Genomic DNA, 25,123 nt, shown 5'->3' with positions numbered 1-25,123 from the left:
TACAGTATTACGTTATTTAGTATTACGTTATATAGTATTACGTTATACAGTATTACGTTATACAGTATTACGTTATATAGTATTACGTTATATTATATTACGTTATATAGTATTACGTTATATAGTATTACGGTATATTGTATTACGTTATACAGTATTACGTTATATAGTATTACGTTATATAGTATTACGTTATATAGTATTACGTTATATTATATTACGTTATATAGTATTACGTTATACAGTATTACGTTATATAGTATTACGTTATAACGTTTGACGTTATATTGTATTATGTTATATAGTATTACGTTATATAGTATTACGGTATATTGTATTACGTTATACAGTATTACGTTATATAGTATCCCGTTATACAGTATTACGTTATTTAGTAGTACGTTATATAGTATTACGTTATACAGTATTACGTTATTTAGTATTACGTTATGTTGTATTACGTTATATTATATTACGTTATATAGCATTACGGTATATAGTATTACGTTATGTTGTATTACGTTATATAGTATTACGTTATATAGTATTACGATATATAGTATTACGTTATATAGTATTACGTTATACAGTATTACGTTATTTAGTATCACGTTATATAGTATTACGTTATACAGTATTACGTTATTTAGTATTACGTTATGTTGTGTTACGTTATATTATATTACGTTATATAGCATTACGGTATATAGTATTACGTTATGTTGTATTACGTTATATAGTATTACGTTATGTTGTATTACGTTATATTATATTACGTTATATAGCATTACGGTATATAGTATTACGTTAAATAGTATTACGGTATATGGTATTACGTTATATAGTAATACGTTATATAGTATTACGTTATATTATATTACGTTATATAGTATTACGTTATATAGTATTACGTTATGTTGTATTACGTTATATTGTATTACGTTATATAATATTACGTTATATTATATTACGTTATATAGTATTACGTTATATAGTATTACGTTATATAGTATTACCTTATATAGTATTACGTTATATAGTATTACGTTATGTTGTATTACGTTATATAGTATTACGTTATATAGTATTACGTGATACAGTATTACGTTATACAGTATTACGTTATACAGTATTACGTTATATAGTATTACGTTATATAGTATTACGTTATGTTGTATTACGTTAAATAGTATTACGTTATATAGTATTACGTTATACAGTATTACGTTATATAGTATTACGTTATACAGTATTACGTTATATAGTATTACATTATATAGTATTACGTTATATAGTATTACGTTATGTTGTATTACGTTATATAGCATTACGGTATACAGTATTACGTTAAATAGTATTACGTTTTGTTGTATTACGTTATATTATATTACGTTATATTATATTACGTTATATAGTATTACGTTATATAGTATTACGTTATATAGTATTACGTTATATTATATTACGTTATATAGTATTACATTAAATAGTATTACGTTATATAGTATTTCGTTATGTTGTATTACGTTATATAGTATTACGTTATATAGTATTACGTTATATAGTATTACGTTATGTTGTATTACGTTATATAGTATTACGTTATATAGTATTACGTGATACAGTATTACGTTATACAGTATTACGTTATACAGTATTACGTTATATAGTATTACGTTATATAGTATTACGTTATGTTGTATTACGTTATATAGTATTACGTTATATAGTATTACGTTATACAGTATTACGTTATATAGTATTACGTTATACAGTATTACGTTATATAGTATTACATTATATAGTATTACGTTATATAGTATTACGTTATGTTGTATTACGTTATATAGCATTACGGTATACAGTATTACGTTAAATAGTATTACGTTATGTTGTATTACGTTATATTATATTACGTTATATTATATTACGTTATATAGTATTACGTTATATAGTATTACGTTATATAGTATCCCGTTATACAGTATTACGTTATTTAGTATTACGTTATATAGTATTACGTTATACAGTATTACGTTATACAGTATTACGTTATTTAGTATTACGTTATGTTGTATTACGTTATTTTATATTACGTTATATAGCATTACGGTATATAGTATTACGTTATGTTGTATTACGTTATATAGTATTACGTTATATAGTATTACGATATATAGTATTACGTTATATAGTATTACGTTATACAGTATTACGTTATTTAGTATCACGTTATATAGTATTACGTTATACAGTATTACGTTATTTAGTATTACGTTATGTTGTGTTACGTTATATTATATTACGTTATATAGCATTACGGTATATAGTATTACGTTATGTTGTATTACGTTATATAGTATTACGTTATGTTGTATTACGTTATATTATATTACGTTATATAGCATTACGGTATATAGTATTACGTTAAATAGTATTACGTTATATAGTATTACGTTATACAGTATTACGTTAATTAGTATTACGTTATATAGTATTACGTTATATAGTATTACGGTATATTGTATTACGTTATACAGTATTAAGTTATATAGTATTAAGGTATATTGTATTACGTTATACAGTATTACGTTATATAGTATTACGTTATACAGTATTACGTTATACAGTATTACGTTATATAGTATTACATTATATAGTATTACGTTATATAGTATTACGTTATGTTGTATTACGTTATATAGTATTACGTTATAACGTTTGACGTTATATTGTATTACGTTATATAGTATTACGTTATATAGTATTACGATATATAGTATTACGTTATATAGTATTACGTTATATAGTATTACGTTATATAGTATTACGTTATACAGTATTACGTTATGTTGTATTACGTTATATAGTATTACGTTATAACGTTTGACGTTATATTGTATTACGTTATATAGTATTACGTTATATAGTATCACGTTATACAGTATTACGTTATATAGTATTACGTTATATAGTATTACGTTATTTAGTATTACGTTATGTTGTATTACGTTAGATTGTATTACGTTAGATTGTATTACGTTATATAGTATTACGTTATGTTGTATTACGTTATATTATATTACGTTATATAGCATTACGGTATATAGTATTACGTTAAATAGTATTACGTTATGTTGTATTACGTTATATAGTATTACGTTATATAGTATTACGTTATATAATATTACGTTATATTATATTACGTTATATAGTATTACGTTATATAGTATTACGTTATATAGTATTACGTTATATAGTATTACGTTATGTTGTATTACGTTATATAGTATTAAGTTATATAGTATTACGTGATACAGTATTACGTTATACAGTATTACGTTATACAGTATTACGTTATATAGTATTACGTTATATAGTATCACGTTATACAGTATTACGTTATATAGTATTACGTTATATAGTATAACGTTATTTAGTATTACGTTATGTTGTATTACGTTAGATTGTATTACGTTAGATTGTATTACGTTATATAGTATTATGTTATGTTGTATTACGTTATATTATATTACGTTATATAGCATTACGGTATATAGTATTACGTTAAATAGTATTACATTATGTTGTATTACGTTATATAGTATTACGTTATATAGTATTACGTTATATTATATTACGTTATATAGCATTACGGTATATTGTATTACGTTATATAGTAGTATGTTATAACGTTTCACATTATATTGTATTACGTTATACAGTATTACGTTATATAGTATTACGTTATATTATATTACGTTATATAGTATTACGTTATTTAGTATTACGTTATGTTGTATTACGTTAGATTGTATTACGTTAGATTGTATTACGTTATATAGTATTACGTTATGTTGTATTACGTTATATTATATTACGTTATATAGCATTACGGTATATAGTATTACGTTAAATAGTATTACATTATGTTGTATTACGTTATATAGTATTACGTTATATAGTATTACGTTATATTATATTACGTTATATAGCATTACGGTATATTGTATTACGTTATATAGTAGTATGTTATAACGTTTCACATTATATTGTATTACGTTATACAGTATTACGTTATATAGTATTACGTTATATAGTATTACGTTATATTGTATTACGTTATATTATATTACGTTATATAGTATTACGTTATATAGTAGTACGTTATGTTGTATTACGTTATATAGTATTACGTTATATAGTATTACGTTATATTATATTACGTTATATAGTATTACGTTATATAGTATTACGTTATATTATATTACGTTATATAGTATTACGTTATATTATATTACGTTATATAGTATTACGTTATATAGTATTACGTTATGTTGTATTACGTTATATAGTATTACGTTATATTATATTACGTTATATAGTATTACGTTATATTATATTACGTTATATAGTATTACGTTATATAGTATTACGTTATGTTGTATTACGTTATATAGTATTACGTTATATTATATTACGTTATATAGTATTACGTTATATAGTATTACGTTATATAGTAATACGTTATAATGTATTACGTTATATAGTATTACGTTATATTGTATTACGTTATATTATATTACGTTATATAGTATTACGTTATATAGTATTACGGTATATTGTATTACGTTATACATTATTACGTTATATAGTATTAAGTTATATAGTATTACGGTATATGGTATTACGTTATATAGTAATACGTTATAACGTTTGACGTTATATTGTATTATGTTATATAGTATTACGTTATATAGTATTACGGTATATTGTATTACGTTATACAGTATTACGTTGTGTTGTATTACGTTATATTATATTACGTTATATAGTATTACGTTATATAGTATTACGTTATATAGTATTACGGTATATTGTATTACGATATACAGTATTACGTTATTTAGTATTACGTTATATAGTATTACGTTATACAGTATTACGTTATTAAGTATTACGTTATGTTGTGTTACGTTATATTATATTACGTTATATAGCATTACGGTATATAGTATTACGTTATGTTGTATTACGTTATATAGTATTACGTTATATAGTATTACGTTATATTATATTACGTTATATAGTATTACGTTATACAGTATTACGTTATATAGTATTACGTTATAGCGTTTGACGTTATATTGTATTATGTTATATAGTATTACGTTATATAGTATTACGGTATATTGTATTACGTTATACATTATTACGTTATATAGTATTACGTTATACAGTATTACGTTATTTAGTATTACGTTATGTTGTGTTACGTTATATTATATTACGTTATATAGCATTACGGTATATAGTATTACGTTATGTTGTATTACGTTATATAGTATTACGTTATATAGTATTACGTTATATAGTATTACGTTATATAGTATTACGGTATATGGTATTACGTTATATAGTAATACGTTATAACGTTTGACGTTATATAGTATTACGTTATATTATATTACGTTATATAGTATTACGTTATGTAGTATTACGATATATAGTATTACGTTATATAGTATTACGTTATATAGCATTACGGTATACAGTATTACGTTAAATAGTATTACGTTATGTTGTATTACGTTATATTATATTACGTTATATTATATTACGTTATATTATATTACGTTATATAGTATTACGTTATATAGTATTACGTTATATAGTATTACGACATATAGTATTACGTTATATTATATTACGTTATATAGTATTACGTTATATAGTATTACGTTATACAGTATTACGTTGTTTAGTATTACGTTATATAGTATTACGTTATATTGTATTACGTTATATTATATTACGTTATATGGTATTACGTTATATAGTATTACGTTATATAGTATTACGTTATATAGTAATACGTTATAATGTATTACGTTATGTTGTATTACGTTATATTATATTACGTTGTATAGTATTACGTTATATTATATTACGTTACATAGTATTACGTTATATAGTATTACGTTATGTTGTATTACGTTATATTATATTACGTTATATAGCATTACGGTATATAGTATTACGTTAAATAGTATTACGTTATGTTGTATCACGTTATATATTATTACGTTATATAGTATTACGTTATATTATATTACGTTATATAGCATTACGGTATATTGTATTACGTTATATAGTAGTATGTTATAACGTTTCACATTATATTGTATTACGTTATACAGTATTACGTTATACAGTATTACGTTATATTATATTACGTTACATAGTATTACGTTATATAGTATTACGTTATGTTGTATTACGTTATATTATATTACGTTATATAGCATTACGGTATATAGTATTACGTTATGTTGTATTACGTTATATAGTATTACGTTATATAGTATTACGTTATATAGTATTACGTTATATAGTATTACGGTATATGGTATTACGTTATATAGTAATACGTTATAACGTTTGACGTTATATAGTATTACGTTATATTATATTACGTTATATAGTATTACGTTATATTATATTACGTTACATAGTATTACGTTATATAGTATTACGTTATGTTGTATTACGTTATATTATATTACGTTATATAGCATTACGGTATATAGTATTACGTTAAATAGTATTACGTTATATAGTATTACGTTATACAGTATTACGTTAATTAGTATTACGTTATATAGTATTACGTTATATAGTATTACGGTATGTTGTATTACGTTATACAGTATTAAGTTATATAGTATTAAGGTATATTGTATTACGTTATACAGTATTACGTTATATAGTATTACGTTATACAGTATTACGTTATACAGTATTACGTTATGTTGTATTACGTTATATAGTATTACGTTATATAGTATTACGTTATGTTGTATTACGTTATATAGTATTACGTTATAACGTTTGACGTTATATTGTATTACGTTATATAGTATTACATTATATAGTATTACGTTATATAGTATTACGTTATGTTGAATTACGTTATTTAGTATTACGTTATATAGTATTACGGTATATAGTATTACGTTATGTTGTATTACGTTATATAGTATTACGTTATATAGTATTACGTTATATACTATTACGGTATATGGTATTACGTTATATAGTAATACGTTATATTATATTACGTTATATAGTATTACGTTATATAGTATTACGTTATATAGTATTACGTTATATAGTATTACGTTATATAGTAATACGTTATATTATATTACGTTATATAGTATTACGTTATATAGTATTACGTTATGTTGTATTACGTTATTTAGTATTACGTTATATAGTATTACGGTATGTTGTATTACGTTATATTGTATTACGTTATATAATATTACGTTATATTATATTACGTTATATAGTATTACGTTATATAGTATTACGTTATATAGTATTACGTTATATAGTATTACGTTATATAGTATTACGTTATGTTGTATTACGTTATATAGTATTACGTTATATAGTATTACGTGATACAGTATTACGTTATACAGTATTACGTTATACAGTATTACGTTATATAGTATTACGTTATATAGTATTACGTTATACAGTATTACGTTATATAGTATTACGTTATAACGTTTGACGTTATATTGTATTATGTTATATAGTATTACGTTATATAGTATTACGGTATATTGTATTACGTTATACAGTATTACGTTATATAGTATTACGGTATGTTGTATTACGTTATATTGTATTACGTTATATAATATTACGTTATATTATATTACGTTATATAGTATTACGTTATATAGTATTACGTTATATAGTATTACGTTATATAGTATTACGTTATATAGTATTACGTTATGTTGTATTACGTTATATAGTATTACGTTATATAGTATTACGTGATACAGTATTACGTTATACAGTATTACGTTATACAGTATTACGTTATATAGTATTACGTTATATAGTATTACGTTATGTTGTATTACGTTATATAGTATTACGTTATATAGTATTACGTGATACAGTATTACGTTATACAGTATTACGTTATACAGTATTACGTTATATAGTATTACGTTATATAGTATTACGTTATACAGTATTACGTTATATAGTATTACGTTATAACGTTTGACGTTATATTGTATTATGTTATATAGTATTACGTTATATAGTATTACGTTATATTATATTACGTTACATAGTATTACGTTATATAGTATTACGTTATATTATGTTACGTTATATAGTATTACGTTATATTATATTACGTTATATAGTATTACGATATATAGTATTGTGTTATGTTGTATTACGTTATATAGTATTACGTTATATTATATTACGTTATATAGTATTACGTTATATTATATTACGTTATATAGTATTACGTTATACAGTATTACGTTATTTAGTATTACGTTATATAGTATTACGTTATATAGCATTACGGTATACAGTATTACGTTAAATAGTATTACGTTATGTTGTATTACGTTATATTATATTACGTTATATAGTATTACGTTATATAGTATTACGTTATATAGTATTACGACATATAGTATTACGTTATATTATATTACGTTATATAGTATTACGTTATATAGTATTACGTTATACAGTATTACGTTATTTAGTATTACGTTATATAGTATTACGTTATACAGTATTACGTTATTTAGTATTACGTTATGTTGTGTTACGTTATATTATATTACGTTATATAGCATTACGGTATATAGTATTACGTTATGTTGTATTACGTTATTTAGTATTACGTTATATAGTATTACGGTATGTTGTATTACGTTATATTGTATTACGTTATATAATATTACGTTATATTATATTACGTTATATAGTATTACGTTATATAGTATTACGTTATATAGTATTACGTTATGTTGTATTACGTTATATAGTATTACGTTATATAGTATTACGTTATATAGTATTACGTGATACAGTATTACGTTATACAGTATTACGTTATACAGTATTACGTTATATAGTATTACGTTATGTTGTATTACGTTATATAGTATTGCGTTATATAGTATTACGTTATACAGTATTACGTTATATAGTATTACGTTATACAGTATTACGTTATATAGTATTACATTATATAGTATTACGTTATATAGTATTACGTTATGTTGTATTACGTTATATAGCATTACGGTATACAGTATTACGTTAAATAGTATTACGTTATGTTGTATTACGTTATATTATATTACGTTATATTATATTACGTTATATAGTATTACGTTATATAGTATTACGTTATATAGTATTACGTTATATTATAATACGTTATATAGTATTACGTTATATAGTATCCCGTTATACAGTATTACGTTATTTAGTATTACGTTATATAGTATTACGTTATACAGTATTACGTTATTTAGTATTACGTTATGTTGTATTACGTTATATTATATTACGTTATATAGCATTACGGTATATAGTATTACGTTATGTTGTATTACGTTATATAGTATTACGTTATATAGTATTACGATATATAGTATTACGTTATATAGTATTACGTTATACAGTATTACGTTATTTAGTATCACGTTATATAGTATTACGTTATACAGTATTACGTTATTTAGTATTACGTTATGTTGTGTTACGTTATATTATATTACGTTATATAGCATTACGGTATATAGTATTACGTTATGTTGTATTACGTTATATAGTATTACGTTATGTTGTATTACGTTATATTATATTACGTTATATAGCATTACGGTATATAGTATTACGTTAAATAGTATTACGGTATATGGTATTACGTTATATAGTAATACGTTATATAGTATTACGTTATATTATATTACGTTATATAGTATTACGTTATATAGTATTACGTTATGTTGTATTACGTTATATTGTATTACGTTATATAATATTACGTTATATTATATTACGTTATATAGTATTACGTTATATAGTATTACGTTATATAGTAAAACGTTATATAGTATTACGTTATATAGTATTACGTTATGTTGTATTACGTTATATAGTATTACGTTATATAGTATTACGTGATACAGTATTACGTTATACAGTATTACGTTATACAGTATTACGTTATATAGTATTACGTTATATAGTATTACGTTATGTTGTATTACGTTATATAGTATTACGTTATATAGTATTACGTTATACAGTATTACGTTATATAGTATTACGTTATACAGTATTACGTTATATAGTATTACATTATATAGTATTACGTTATATAGTATTACGTTATGTTGTATTACGTTATATAGCATTACGGTATACAGTATTAAGTTAAATAGTATTACGTTTTGTTGTATTACGTTATATTATATTACGTTATATTATATTACGTTATATAGTATTACGTTATATAGTATTACGTTATATAGTATTACGTTATATTATATTACGTTATATAGTATTACATTATATAGTATTACGTTATATAGTATTACGTTATGTTGTATTACGTTATATAGTATTACGTTATATAGTATTACGTTATATAGTATTACGTTATGTTGTATTACGTTATATAGTATTACGTTATATAGTATTACGTGATACAGTATTACGTTATACAGTATTACGTTATACAGTATTACGTTATATAGTATTACGTTATATAGTATTACGTTATGTTGTATTACGTTATATAGTATTACGTTATATAGTATTACGTTATACAGTATTACGTTATATAGTATTACGTTATACAGTATTACGTTATGTTGTATTACGTTATATTATATTACGTTATATAGTATTACGTTATGTTGTATTACGTTATACAGTATTACGTTATTTAGTATTACGTTATGTTGTATTACGTTATATTATATTACGTTATATAGCATTACGGTATATAGTATTACGTTATGTTGTATTACGTTATATAGTATTACGTTATATAGTATTACGATATATAGTATTACGTTATATAGTATTACGTTATACAGTATTACGTTATTTAGTATCACGTTATATAGTATTACGTTATACAGTATTACGTTATTTAGTATTACGTTATGTTGTGTTACGTTATATTATATTACGTTATATAGCATTACGGTATATAGTATTACGTTATGTTGTATTACGTTATATAGTATTACGTTATGTTGTATTACGTTATATTATATTACGTTATATAGCATTACGGTATATAGTATTACGTTAAATAGTATTACGTTATATAGTATTACGTTATACAGTATTACGTTAATTAGTATTACGTTATATAGTATTACGTTATATAGTATTACGGTATATTGTATTACGTTATACAGTATTAAGTTATATAGTATTAAGGTATATTGTATTACGTTATACAGTATTACGTTATATAGTATTACGTTATACAGTATTACGTTATACAGTATTACGTTATATAGTATTACATTATATAGTATTACGTTATATAGTATTACGTTATGTTGTATTACGTTATATAGTATTACGTTATAACGTTTGACGTTATATTGTATTACGTTATATAGTATTACGTTATATAGTATTACGATATATAGTATTACGTTATATAGTATTACGTTATATAGTATTACGTTATATAGTATTACGTTATACAGTATTACGTTATGTTGTATTACGTTATATAGTATTACGTTATAACGTTTGACGTTATATTGTATTACGTTATATAGTATTACGTTATATAGTATCACGTTATACAGTATTACGTTATATAGTATTACGTTATATAGTATTACGTTATTTAGTATTACGTTATGTTGTATTACGTTAGATTGTATTACGTTAGATTGTATTACGTTATATAGTATTACGTTATGTTGTATTACGTTATATTATATTACGTTATATAGCATTACGGTATATAGTATTACGTTAAATAGTATTACGTTATGTTGTATTACGTTATATAGTATTACGTTATATAGTATTACGTTATATAATATTACGTTATATTATATTACGTTATATAGTATTACGTTATATAGTATTACGTTATATAGTATTACGTTATATAGTATTACGTTATGTTGTATTACGTTATATAGTATTACGTTATATAGTATTACGTGATACAGTATTACGTTATACAGTATTACGTTATACAGTATTACGTTATATAGTATTACGTTATATAGTATCACGTTATACAGTATTACGTTATATAGTATTACGTTATATAGTATTACGTTATTTAGTATTACGTTATGTTGTATTACGTTAGATTGTATTACGTTAGATTGTATTACGTTATATAGTATTACGTTATGTTGTATTACGTTATATTATATTACGTTATATAGCATTACGGTATATAGTATTACGTTAAATAGTATTACGTTATGTTGTATTACGTTATATAGTATTACGTTATATAGTATTACGTTATATTATATTACGTTATATAGCATTACGGTATATTGTATTACGTTATATAGTAGTATGTTATAACGTTTAACATTATATTGTATTACGTTATACAGTATTACGTTATATAGTATTACGTTATATTATATTACGTTATATAGTATTACGTTATATAGTATTACGGCATATTGTATTACGTTATACAGTATTACGTTATATAGTATTACGTTATATAGTATTACGTTATATAGTATTACGTTATATAGTATTACGTTATATTATATTACGTTATATAGTATTACGTTATATTATATTACGTTATATAGTATTACGTTATATAGTATTGCGTTATGTTGTATTACGTTATATAGTATTACGTTATATTATATTACGTTATATAGTATTACGTTATATAGTATTGCGTTATGTTGTATTACGTTATATAGTATTACGTTATATTATATTACGTTATATAGTATTACGTTATATAGTAATACGTTATAATGTATTACGTTATATTGTATTACGTTATATAGTATTACGTTATATAGTATTACGTTATATTATATTACGTTAAATAGTATTACGTTATATTATATTACGTTATATAGTATTACGTTATGTTGTATTACGTTATATTATATTACGTTATATAGTATTACGTTATATAGTAGTACGTTATGTTGTATTACGTTATATAGTATTACGTTATATTATATTACGTTATATAGTATTACGTTATATAGTATTACGGTATATAGTAATACGTTATAATGTATTACGTTATATAGTATTACGTTATATTGTATTACGTTATATAGCATTACGGTATATTGTATTACGTTATATAGTAATATGTTATAACGTTTCACATTATATTGTATTACGTTATACAGTATTACGTTATATAGTATTACGTTATATAGTATTACGGTATATTGTATTACGTTATATAGTATTACGGTATATTGTATTACGTTATACAGTATTACGTTATATAGTATTACGTTATATAGTATTACGGTATATTGTACTACGTTATACAGTATTACGTTATATAGTATTACGTTATACAGTATTACGTTATACAGTATTACGTTATAGAGTATTACGTTATACAGTATTACGTTATATAGTATTACGTTATATAGTATTACGTTATATAGTATTACGGTATATTGTATTACGTTATATAGTATTACGGTATATTGTATTACGTTATATAGTATTACGTTATATTATATTACGTTAAATAGTATTACGTTATATTATATTACGTTATATAGTATTACGTTATGTTGTATTACGTTATATTATATTACGTTATATAGTATTACGTTATATAGTAGTACGTTAAATAGTATTACGTTATGTTGTATTACGTTATATAGTATTACGTTATATAGTATTACGTTATATTATATTACGTTATATAGCATTACGGTATATTGTATTACGTTATATAGTAGTATGTTATAACGTTTCACATTATATTGTATTACGTTATACAGTATTACGTTATATAGTATTACGTTATATTATATTACGTTATATAGTATTACGTTATATAGTATTACGGCATATTGTATTACGTTATACAGTATTACGTTATATAGTATTACGTTATATAGTATTACGTTATATAGTATTACGTTATATAGTATTACGTTATATTATATTACGTTATATAGTATTACGTTATATTATATTACGTTATATAGTATTACGTTATATAGTATTGCGTTATGTTGTATTACGTTATATAGTATTACGTTATATTATATTACGTTATATAGTATTACGTTATATAGTATTGCGTTATGTTGTATTACGTTATATAGTATTACGTTATATTATATTACGTTATATAGTATTACGTTATATAGTAATACGTTATAATGTATTACGTTATATTGTATTACGTTATATAGTATTACGTTATATAGTATTACGTTATATTATATTACGTTAAATAGTATTACGTTATATTATATTACGTTATATAGTATTACGTTATGTTGTATTACGTTATATTATATTACGTTATATAGTATTACGTTATATAGTAGTACGTTATGTTGTATTACGTTATATAGTATTACGTTATATTATATTACGTTATATAGTATTACGTTATATAGTATTACGTTATATAGTAATACGTTATAATGTATTACGTTATATAGTATTACGTTATATTGTATTACGTTATATAGCATTACGGTATATTGTATTACGTTATATAGTAATATGTTATAACGTTTCACATTATATTGTATTACGTTATACAGTATTACGTTATATAGTATTACGTTATATAGTATTACGGTATATTGTATTACGTTATATAGTATTACGGTATATTGTATTACGTTATACAGTATTACGTTATATAGTATTACGTTATATAGTATTGCGTTATGTTGTATTACGTTATATAGTATTACGTTATATTATATTACGTTATATAGTATTACGTTATATAGTATTGCGTTATGTTGTATTACGTTATATAGTATTACGTTATATTATATTACGTTATATAGTATTACGTTATATAGTAATACGTTATAATGTATTACGTTATATTGTATTACGTTATATAGTATTACGTTATATAGTATTACGTTATATTATATTACGTTAAATAGTATTACGTTATATTATATTACGTTATATAGTATTACGTTATGTTGTATTACGTTATATTATATTACGTTATATAGTATTACGTTATATAGTAGTACGTTATGTTGTATTACGTTATATAGTATTACGTTATATTATATTACGTTATATAGTATTACGTTATATAGTATTACGTTATATAGTAATACGTTATAATGTATTACGTTATATAGTATTACGTTATATTGTATTACGTTATATAGCATTACGGTATATTGTATTACGTTATATAGTAATATGTTATAACGTTTCACATTATATTGTATTACGTTATACAGTATTACGTTATATAGTATTACGTTATATAGTATTACGGTATATTGTATTACGTTATATAGTATTACGGTATATTGTATTACGTTATACAGTATTACGTTATATAGTATTACGTTATATAGTATTACGGTATATTGTACTACGTTATACAGTATTACGTTATATAGTATTACGTTATACAGTATTACGTTATACAGTATTACGTTATAGAGTATTACGTTATACAGTATTACGTTATATAGTATTACGTTATATAGTATTACGTTATATAGTATTACGGTATATTGTATTACGTTATATAGTATTACGGTATATTGTATTACGTTATACAGTATTACGTTATATAGTATTACGTTATATAGTATTACGGTATATTGTATTACGTTATATAGTAATACGTTATAACGTTTGACGTTATATTGTATTACGTTATATAGTATTACGTTATATAGTATTACGGTATATTGTACTACGTTATACAGTATTACGTTATATAGTATTACGTTATACAGTATTACGTTATACAGTATTACGTTATATAGTATTACGTTATACAGTATTACGTTATACAGTATTACGTTATGTTGTATTACGTTATATTATATTACGTTATATAGTATTACGTTATATAGTATTACGCTATATAGTATTACGTTATATAGTAATAAGTTATAATGTATTACGTTATATTATATTACGTTATATAGTATTACGTTATATAGTATTATGTTATATAGTATTACGGTATATTGTATTACGTTATACAGTATTACGTTGTATAGTATTACGTTATATAGTATTACGGTATATTGTATTACGTTATATAGTATTACGGTATATTGTATTACGTTATACAGTATTACGTTATATAGTATTACGTTATATAGTATTACGGTATATTGTATTACGTTATATAGTAATACGTTAAAACGTTTGACGTTATGTTGTATTACGTTATATAGTATTACGGTATATTGTATTACGTTATACAGTATTACGTTATATAGAATTACGTTATATAGTATTACGGTATATTGTATTACGTTATATTGTATTACGTTATATAGTATTACGTTATATAGTATTACGTTATATAGTATTACGTTATATAGTATTACGTTATACAGTATTACGTTATTTAGTATTACGTTATGTAGTATTACGTTATACAGTATTACGTTAATTAGTATTACGTTATATAGTATTACGTTATATAGTATTACGTTATATAGTATTACGTTATGTTGTATTACGTTATATAGTATTACGTTATATAGTATTACGTTATATTATATTACGTTATATAGTATTACGTTACATTAGATTACGTTATTTAGAATTACGGTATATTGCATTACTTTATATAGTAATATGTTATAACGTTTCACATTATATTGTATTACGTTAAATAGTATTACGTTATATAGTATTACGGTATATTGTATTACGTTATACAGTATTACGTTATATAGTATTACGTTATATAGTATTACGGTATATTGTATTACGTTATATAGTATTACGGTATATTGTATTACGTTATACAGTATTACGTTATATAGTATTACGGTATATAGTATTACGGTATATTGTATTACGTTATATAGTAATACGTTATAACGTTTGACGTTATATTGTATTACGTTATATAGTATTACGTTATACAGTATTACGTTATATAGTATTACGGTATATTGTATTACGTTATACAGTATTACGTTATATAGTATTACGTTATATAGTATTACGGTATATTGTATTACGTTATATAGTATTACGTTATATAGTATTACGTTATATTATATTACGTTAAATAGTATTACGTTATATTATATTACGTTATATAGTATTACGTTATGTTGTATTACGTTATATTATATTACGTTATATAGTATTACGTTATATAGTAGTACGTTATGTTGTATTACGTTATATAGTATTACGTTATATTATATTACGTTAAATAGTATTACGTTATAATGTATTACGTTATATAGTATTACGTTATATTGTATTACGTTATATAGCATTACGGTATATTGTATTACGTTATACAGTAATATGTTATAACGTTTCACATTATATTGTATTACGTTATACAGTATTACGTTATATAGTATTACGTTATATAGTATTACGGTATATTGTATTACGTTATATAGTATTACGGTATGTTGTATTACGTTATATTATATTACGTTATATAGTATTACGTTATATAGTATTACGTTATGTTGTATTACGTTATATAGTATTACGTTATATAGTATTACGTTATATTATATTACGTTATATAGCATTACGGTATATTGTATTACGTTATATAGTAATATGTTATAACGTTTCACATTATATTGTATTACGTTATACAGTATTACGTTATATAGTGTTACGTTATATAGTATTACGGTATATTGTATTACGTTATACAGTATTACGTTATATAGAATTACGTTATATAGTATTACGGTATATTGTATTACGTTATATTGTATTACGTTATATAGTATTACGTTATATAGTATTATGTTATATAGTATTACGTTATATAGTATTACGTTATACAGTATTACGTTATTTAGTATTACGTTATGAAGTATTACGTTATACAGTATTACGTTAATTAGTATTACGTTATATAGTATTACGTTATATAGTATTACGTTATATAGTATTACGTTATGTTGTATTACGTTATATAGTATTACGTTATATAGTATTACGTTATGTTGTATTACGTTATATAGTATTACGTTATATAGTATTACGTTATATTATATTACGTTATATAGTATTACGTTATATTATATTACGTTATATAGCATTACGGTATATTGTATTACTTTATATAGTATTACGTTATATAGTATTACGGTATATTGTATTACGTTATATAGTATTACGGTATATAGTAATACGTTATAACGTTTGACGTTATATTGTATTACGTTATATAGTATTACGTTATGTTGTATTACGTTATATAGTATTACGTTATATAGTATTACGTTATATTATATTACGTTATATAGTATTACGTTATATTATATTACGTTATATAGCATTACGGTATATTGTATTACTTTATATAGTATTACGTTATATAGTATTACGGTATATTGTATTACGTTATATAGTATTACGGTATATTGTATTACGTTATACAGTATTACGTTATATAGTATTACGTTATATAGTATTACGGTATATTGTATTACGTTATATAGTATTACGTTATATAGTATTACGGTATATTGTATTACGTTATATAGTATTGCGTTATATAGTATTACGTTATATTATATTACGTTAAATAGTATTACGTTATATTATATTACGTTATATAGTATTACGTTATGTTGTATTACGTTATATTATATTACGTTATATAGTATTACGTTATATAGTAGTACGTTATGTTGTATTACGTTATATAGTATTACGTTATATTATATTACGTTATATAGTATTACGTTATACAGTATTACGTTATATAGCATTACGGTATATTGTATTACGTTATATAGTAATATGTTATAACGTTTCACATTATATTGTATTACGTTATACAGTATTACGTTATATAGTATTACGTTATATAGTATTACGGTATATTGTACTACGTTATACAGTATTACGTTATATAGTATTACGTTATACAGTATTACGTTATACAGTATTACGTTATAGAGTATTACGTTATACAGTATTACGTTATATAGTATTACGTTATATAGTATTACGGTATATTGTATTACGTTATATAGTATTACGGTATATTGTATTACGTTATATAGTAATACGTTATAACGTTTGACGTTATATTGTATTACGTTATATAGTATTACGTTATATAGTATTACGGTATATTGTACTACGTTATACAGTATTACGTTATATAGTATTACGTTATACAGTATTACGTTATACAGTATTACGTTATATAGTATTACGTTATACAGTATTACGTTACACAGTATTACGTTATGCTGTATTACGTTATATTATATTACGTTATATAGTATTACGTTATATAGTATTACGCTATATAGTATTACGTTATATAGTAATAAGTTATAATGTATTACGTTATATTATATTACGTTATATAGTATTACGTTATATAGTATTATGTTATATAGTATTACGGTATATTGTATTACGTTATACAGTATTACGTTATATAGTATTACGTCATACAGTATTACGTTATACAGTATTACGTTATGTTGTATTACGTTATATTATATTACGTTATATAGTGTTACGTTATATAGTATTACGTTATGTTGTATTACGTTATATAGTATTACGTTATATAGTATTACGTTATATTATATTACGTTATATAGCATTACGGTATATTGTATTACGTTATATAGTAATATGTTATAACGTTTCACATTATATTGTATTACGTTATACAGTATTACGTTATATAGTGTTACGTTATATAGTATTACGGTATATGGTATTACGTTATATAGTAATACGTTAAAACGTTTGACGTTATGTTGTATTACGTTATATAGTATTACGGTATATTGTATTACGTTATACAGTATTACGTTATATAGAATTACGTTATATAGTATTACGGTATATTGTATTACGTTATATTGTATTACGTTATATAGTATTACGTTATATAGTATTACGTTATATAGTATTACGTTATATAGTATTACGTTATACAGTATTACGTTATTTAGTATTACGTTATGTAGTATTACGTTATACAGTATTACGTTAATTAGTATTACGTTATATAGTATTACGTTATATAGTATTACGTTATATAGTATTACGTTATGTTGTATTACGTTATATAGTATTACGTTATATAGTATTACGTTATATTATATTACGTTATATAGTATTACGTTATATTAGATTACGTTATTTAGCATTAAGGTATATTGCATTACTTTATATAGTAATATGTTATAACGTTTCACATTATATTGTATTACGTTAAATAGTATTACGTTATATAGTATTACGGTATATTGTATTACGTTATACAGTATTACGTTATATAGTATTACGTTATATAGTATTACGGTATATTTTATTACGTTATATAGTATTACGGTATATTGTATTACGTTATACAGTATTACGTTATATAGTATTACGTTATATAGTATTACGGTATATTGTATTACGTTATATAGTAATACGTTATAACGTTTGACGTTATATTGTATTACGTTATATAGTATTACGTTATACAGTATTACGTTATATAGTATTACGGTATATTGTATTACGTTATACAGTATTACGTTATATAGTATTACGTTATATTATATTACGTTAAATAGTATTACGTTATATTATATTACGTTATATAGTATTACGTTATGTTGTATTACGTTATATTATATTACGTTATATAGTATTACGTTATATAGTAGTACGTTATGTTGTATTACGTTATATAGTATTACGTTATATTATATTACGTTAAATAGTATTACGTTATAATGTATTACGTTATATAGTATCACGTTATATTGTATTACGTTATATAGCATTACGGTATATTGTATTACGTTATATAGTAATATGTTATAACGTTTCACATTATATTGTATTACGTTATACAGTATTACGTTATATAGTATTACGTTATATAGTATTACGGTATATTGTATTACGTTATATAGTATTACGGTATATTGTATTACGTTATACAGTATTACGTTATATAGTATTACGTTATATAGTATTACGGTATATTGTACTACGTTATACAGTATTACGTTATATAGTATTACGTTATATAGTATTACGGTATATTGTATTACGTTATATAGTATTACGGTATATTGTATTACGTTATACAGTATTACGTTATATAGTATTACGTTATATAGTATTACGGTATATTGTATTACGTTATATAGTAATACGTTATAACGTTTGACGTTACATTGTATTACGTTATATAGTATTACGTTATATAGTATTACGGTATATTGTACTACGTTATACAGTATTACGTTATATAGTATTACGTTATACAGTATTACGTTATACAGTATTACGTTATATAGTATTACGTTATACAGTATTACGTTATACAGTATTACGTTATGTTGTATTACGTTATATTATATTACGTTATATAGTATTACGTTATATAGTATTACGTTATGTTGTATTACGTTATATAGTATTACGTTATATAGTATTACGTTATATTAAATTACGTTATATAGCATTACGGTATATTGTATTACGTTATATAGTATTACGGTATATTGTATTACGTTATACAGTATTACGTTATATAGTATTACGTTATATAGTATTACGGTATATTGTACTACGTTATACAGTATTACGTTATATAGTATTACGTTATACAGTATTACGTTATATAGTATTACGCTATATAGTATTACGTTATATAGTAATACGTTATAATGTATTACGTTATATTATATTACGTTATATAGTATTACGTTATATAGTATTATGTTATATAGTATTACGGTATATTGTATTACGTTATACAGTATTACGTTATATAGTATTACGTCATACAGTATTACGTTATACAGTATTACGTTATGTTGTATTACGTTATATTATATTACGTTATATAGTATTACGTTATATAGTATTACGTTATGTTGTATTACGTTATATAGTATTACGTTATATAGTATTACGTTATATTAAATTACGTTATATAGCATTACGGTATATTGTATTACGTTATATAGTAATATGTTATAACGTTTCACATTATATTGTATTACGTTATACAGTATTACGTTATATAGTGTTACGTTATATAGTATTACGGTATATGGTATTACGTTATATAGTTATACGTTAAAACGTTTGACGTTATATTGTATTACGTTATATAGTATTACGGTATATTGTATTACGTTATACAGTATTACGTTATATAGAATTACGTTATATAGTATTACGGTATATTGTATTACGTTATATTGTATTACGTTATATAGTATTACGTTATATAGTATTATGTTATATAGTATTACGTTATATAGTATTACGTTATACAGTATTACGTTATTTAGTATTACGTTATGAAGTATTACGTTATACAGTATTACGTTAATTAGTATTACGTTATATAGTATTACGTTATATAGTATTACGTTATATAGTATTACGTTATGTTGTATTACGTTATATAGTATTACGTTATATAGTATTACGTTATATTATATTACGTTATATAGTATTACGTTATATTATATTACGTTGTATAGCATTACGGTATATTGTATTACTTTATATAGTAATATGTTATAACGTTTCACATTATATTGTATTACGTTAAATAGTATTACGTTATACAGTATTACGGTATATTGTATTACGTTATACAGTATTACGTTATATAGTATTACGTTATATAGTATTACGGTATATTGTATTACGTTATATAGTATTACGGTATGTTGTATTACGTTATACAGTATTACGTTATATAGTATTACGTTATATAGTATTACGGTATATTGTATTACGTTATATAGTAATACGTTATAACGTTTGACGTTATATTGTATTACGTTATATAGTATTACGTTATGTTGTATTACGTTATATAGTATTACGTTATATAGTATTACGTTATATTATATTACGTTATATAGTATTACGTTATATTATATTACGTTATATAGCATTACGGTATATTGTATTACTTTATATAGTATTACGTTATATAGTATTACGGTATATTGTATTACGTTATATAGTATTACGGTATATTGTATTACGTTATACAGTATTACGTTATATAGTATTACGTTATATAGTATTACGGTATATTGTATTACGTTATATAGTAATACGTTATAACGTTTGACGTTTTATTGTATTACGTTATATAGTATTACGTTATATAGTATTACGGTATATTGTACTACGTTATACAGTATTACGTTATATAGTATTACGTTATATAGTATTACGGTATATTGCATTACGTTATATAGTATTACGGTATATTGTATTACGTTATACAGTATTACGTTATATAGTATTACGTTATATAATATTACGTTATATAGTATTACGTTATATTGTGTTACGTTATATAATTTCACGTTATATAGTATTACGTTATACAGTATTACGTTATATAGTATTACGTTATATAGTATTACGGTATATTGTATTACGTTATACAGTATTACGTTATATAGTATTACGTTATATAGTATTACGTTATATAGTATTACGTTATATAGTATTACAGTATATTGTATTACGTTATATAGTATTACGGTATATTGTATTACGTTATACAGTATTACGTTATATAGTATTACGTTATATAGTATTACGGTATATTGTACTACGTTATACAGTATTACGTTATATAGTATTACGTTATACAGTATTACGTTATACAGTATTACGTTATAGAGTATTACGTTATACAGTATTACGTTATATAGTATTACGTTATATAGTATTACGTTATATTATATTACGTTATATAGCATTACGGTATATTGTATTACGTTATATAGTAATATGTTATAACGTTTCACATTATATTGTATTACGTTATACAGTATTACGTTATATAGTGTTACGTTATATAGTATTACGGTATATGGTATTACGTTATATAGTAATACGTTAAAACGTTTGACGTTACATTGTATTACGTTATATAGTATTACGGTATATTGTATTACGTTATACAGTATTACGTTATATAGAATTACGTTACATAGTATTACGGTATATTGTATTACGTTATATTGTATTACGTTATATAGTATTACGTTATATAGTATTATGTTATATAGTATTACGTTATATAGTATTACGTTATACAGTATTACGTTATTTAGTATTACGTTATGAAGTATTACGTTATACAGTATTACGTTAATTAATATTACGTTATATAGTATTACGTTATATAGTATTACGTTATATAGTATTACGTTATATAGTATTACGTTATATAGTATTACGGTATATAGTAATACGTTATAACGTTTGACGTTATATTGTATTACGTTATATAGTATTACGTTATGTTGTATTACGTTATATAGTATTACGTTATATAGTATTACGTTATATAGTATTACGGTATATTGTATTACGTTATATAGTATTACGGTATATTGTATTACGTTATACAGTATTACGTTATATAGTATTACGTTATATAGTATTACGGTATATTGTATTACGTTATATAGTAATACGTTATAACGTTTGACGTTATATTGTATTACGTTATATAGTATTACGTTATGTTGTATTACGTTATATAGTATTACGTTATATAGTATTACGTTATATAGTATTACGGTATATTGTACTACGTTATACAGTATTACGTTATATAGTATTACGTTATATAGTATTACGTTATATAGTATTACGTTATATAGTATTACGGTATATTGTATTACGTTATATAGTAATACGTTATAACGTTTGACGTTTTATTGTATTACGTTATATAGTATTACGTTATATAGTATTACGGTATATTGTACTACGTTATACAGTATTACGTTATATAGTATTACGTTATATAGTATTACGGTATATTGTATTACGTTATACAGTATTACGTTATTTAGTATTACGTTATGAAGTATTACGTTATACAGTATTACGTTAATTAATATTACGTTATATAGTATTACGTTATATAGTATTACGTTATATAGTGTTACGTTATATAGTATTACGGTATATGGTATTACGTTATATAGTAATACGTTAAAACGTTTGACGTTACATTGTACTACGTTATATAGTATTACGG

This window comes from Bombus flavifrons, chromosome 2 (assembly GCF_040668555.2).
Source record: "Bombus flavifrons isolate JBK064 chromosome 2, iyBomFlav1_principal, whole genome shotgun sequence".
Lineage (NCBI taxonomy): Eukaryota > Metazoa > Arthropoda > Insecta > Hymenoptera > Apidae > Bombus > Bombus flavifrons.
The sequence above is the reverse complement of the archived record's forward strand: the minus strand, read 5'-3'. Positions refer to the sequence as shown.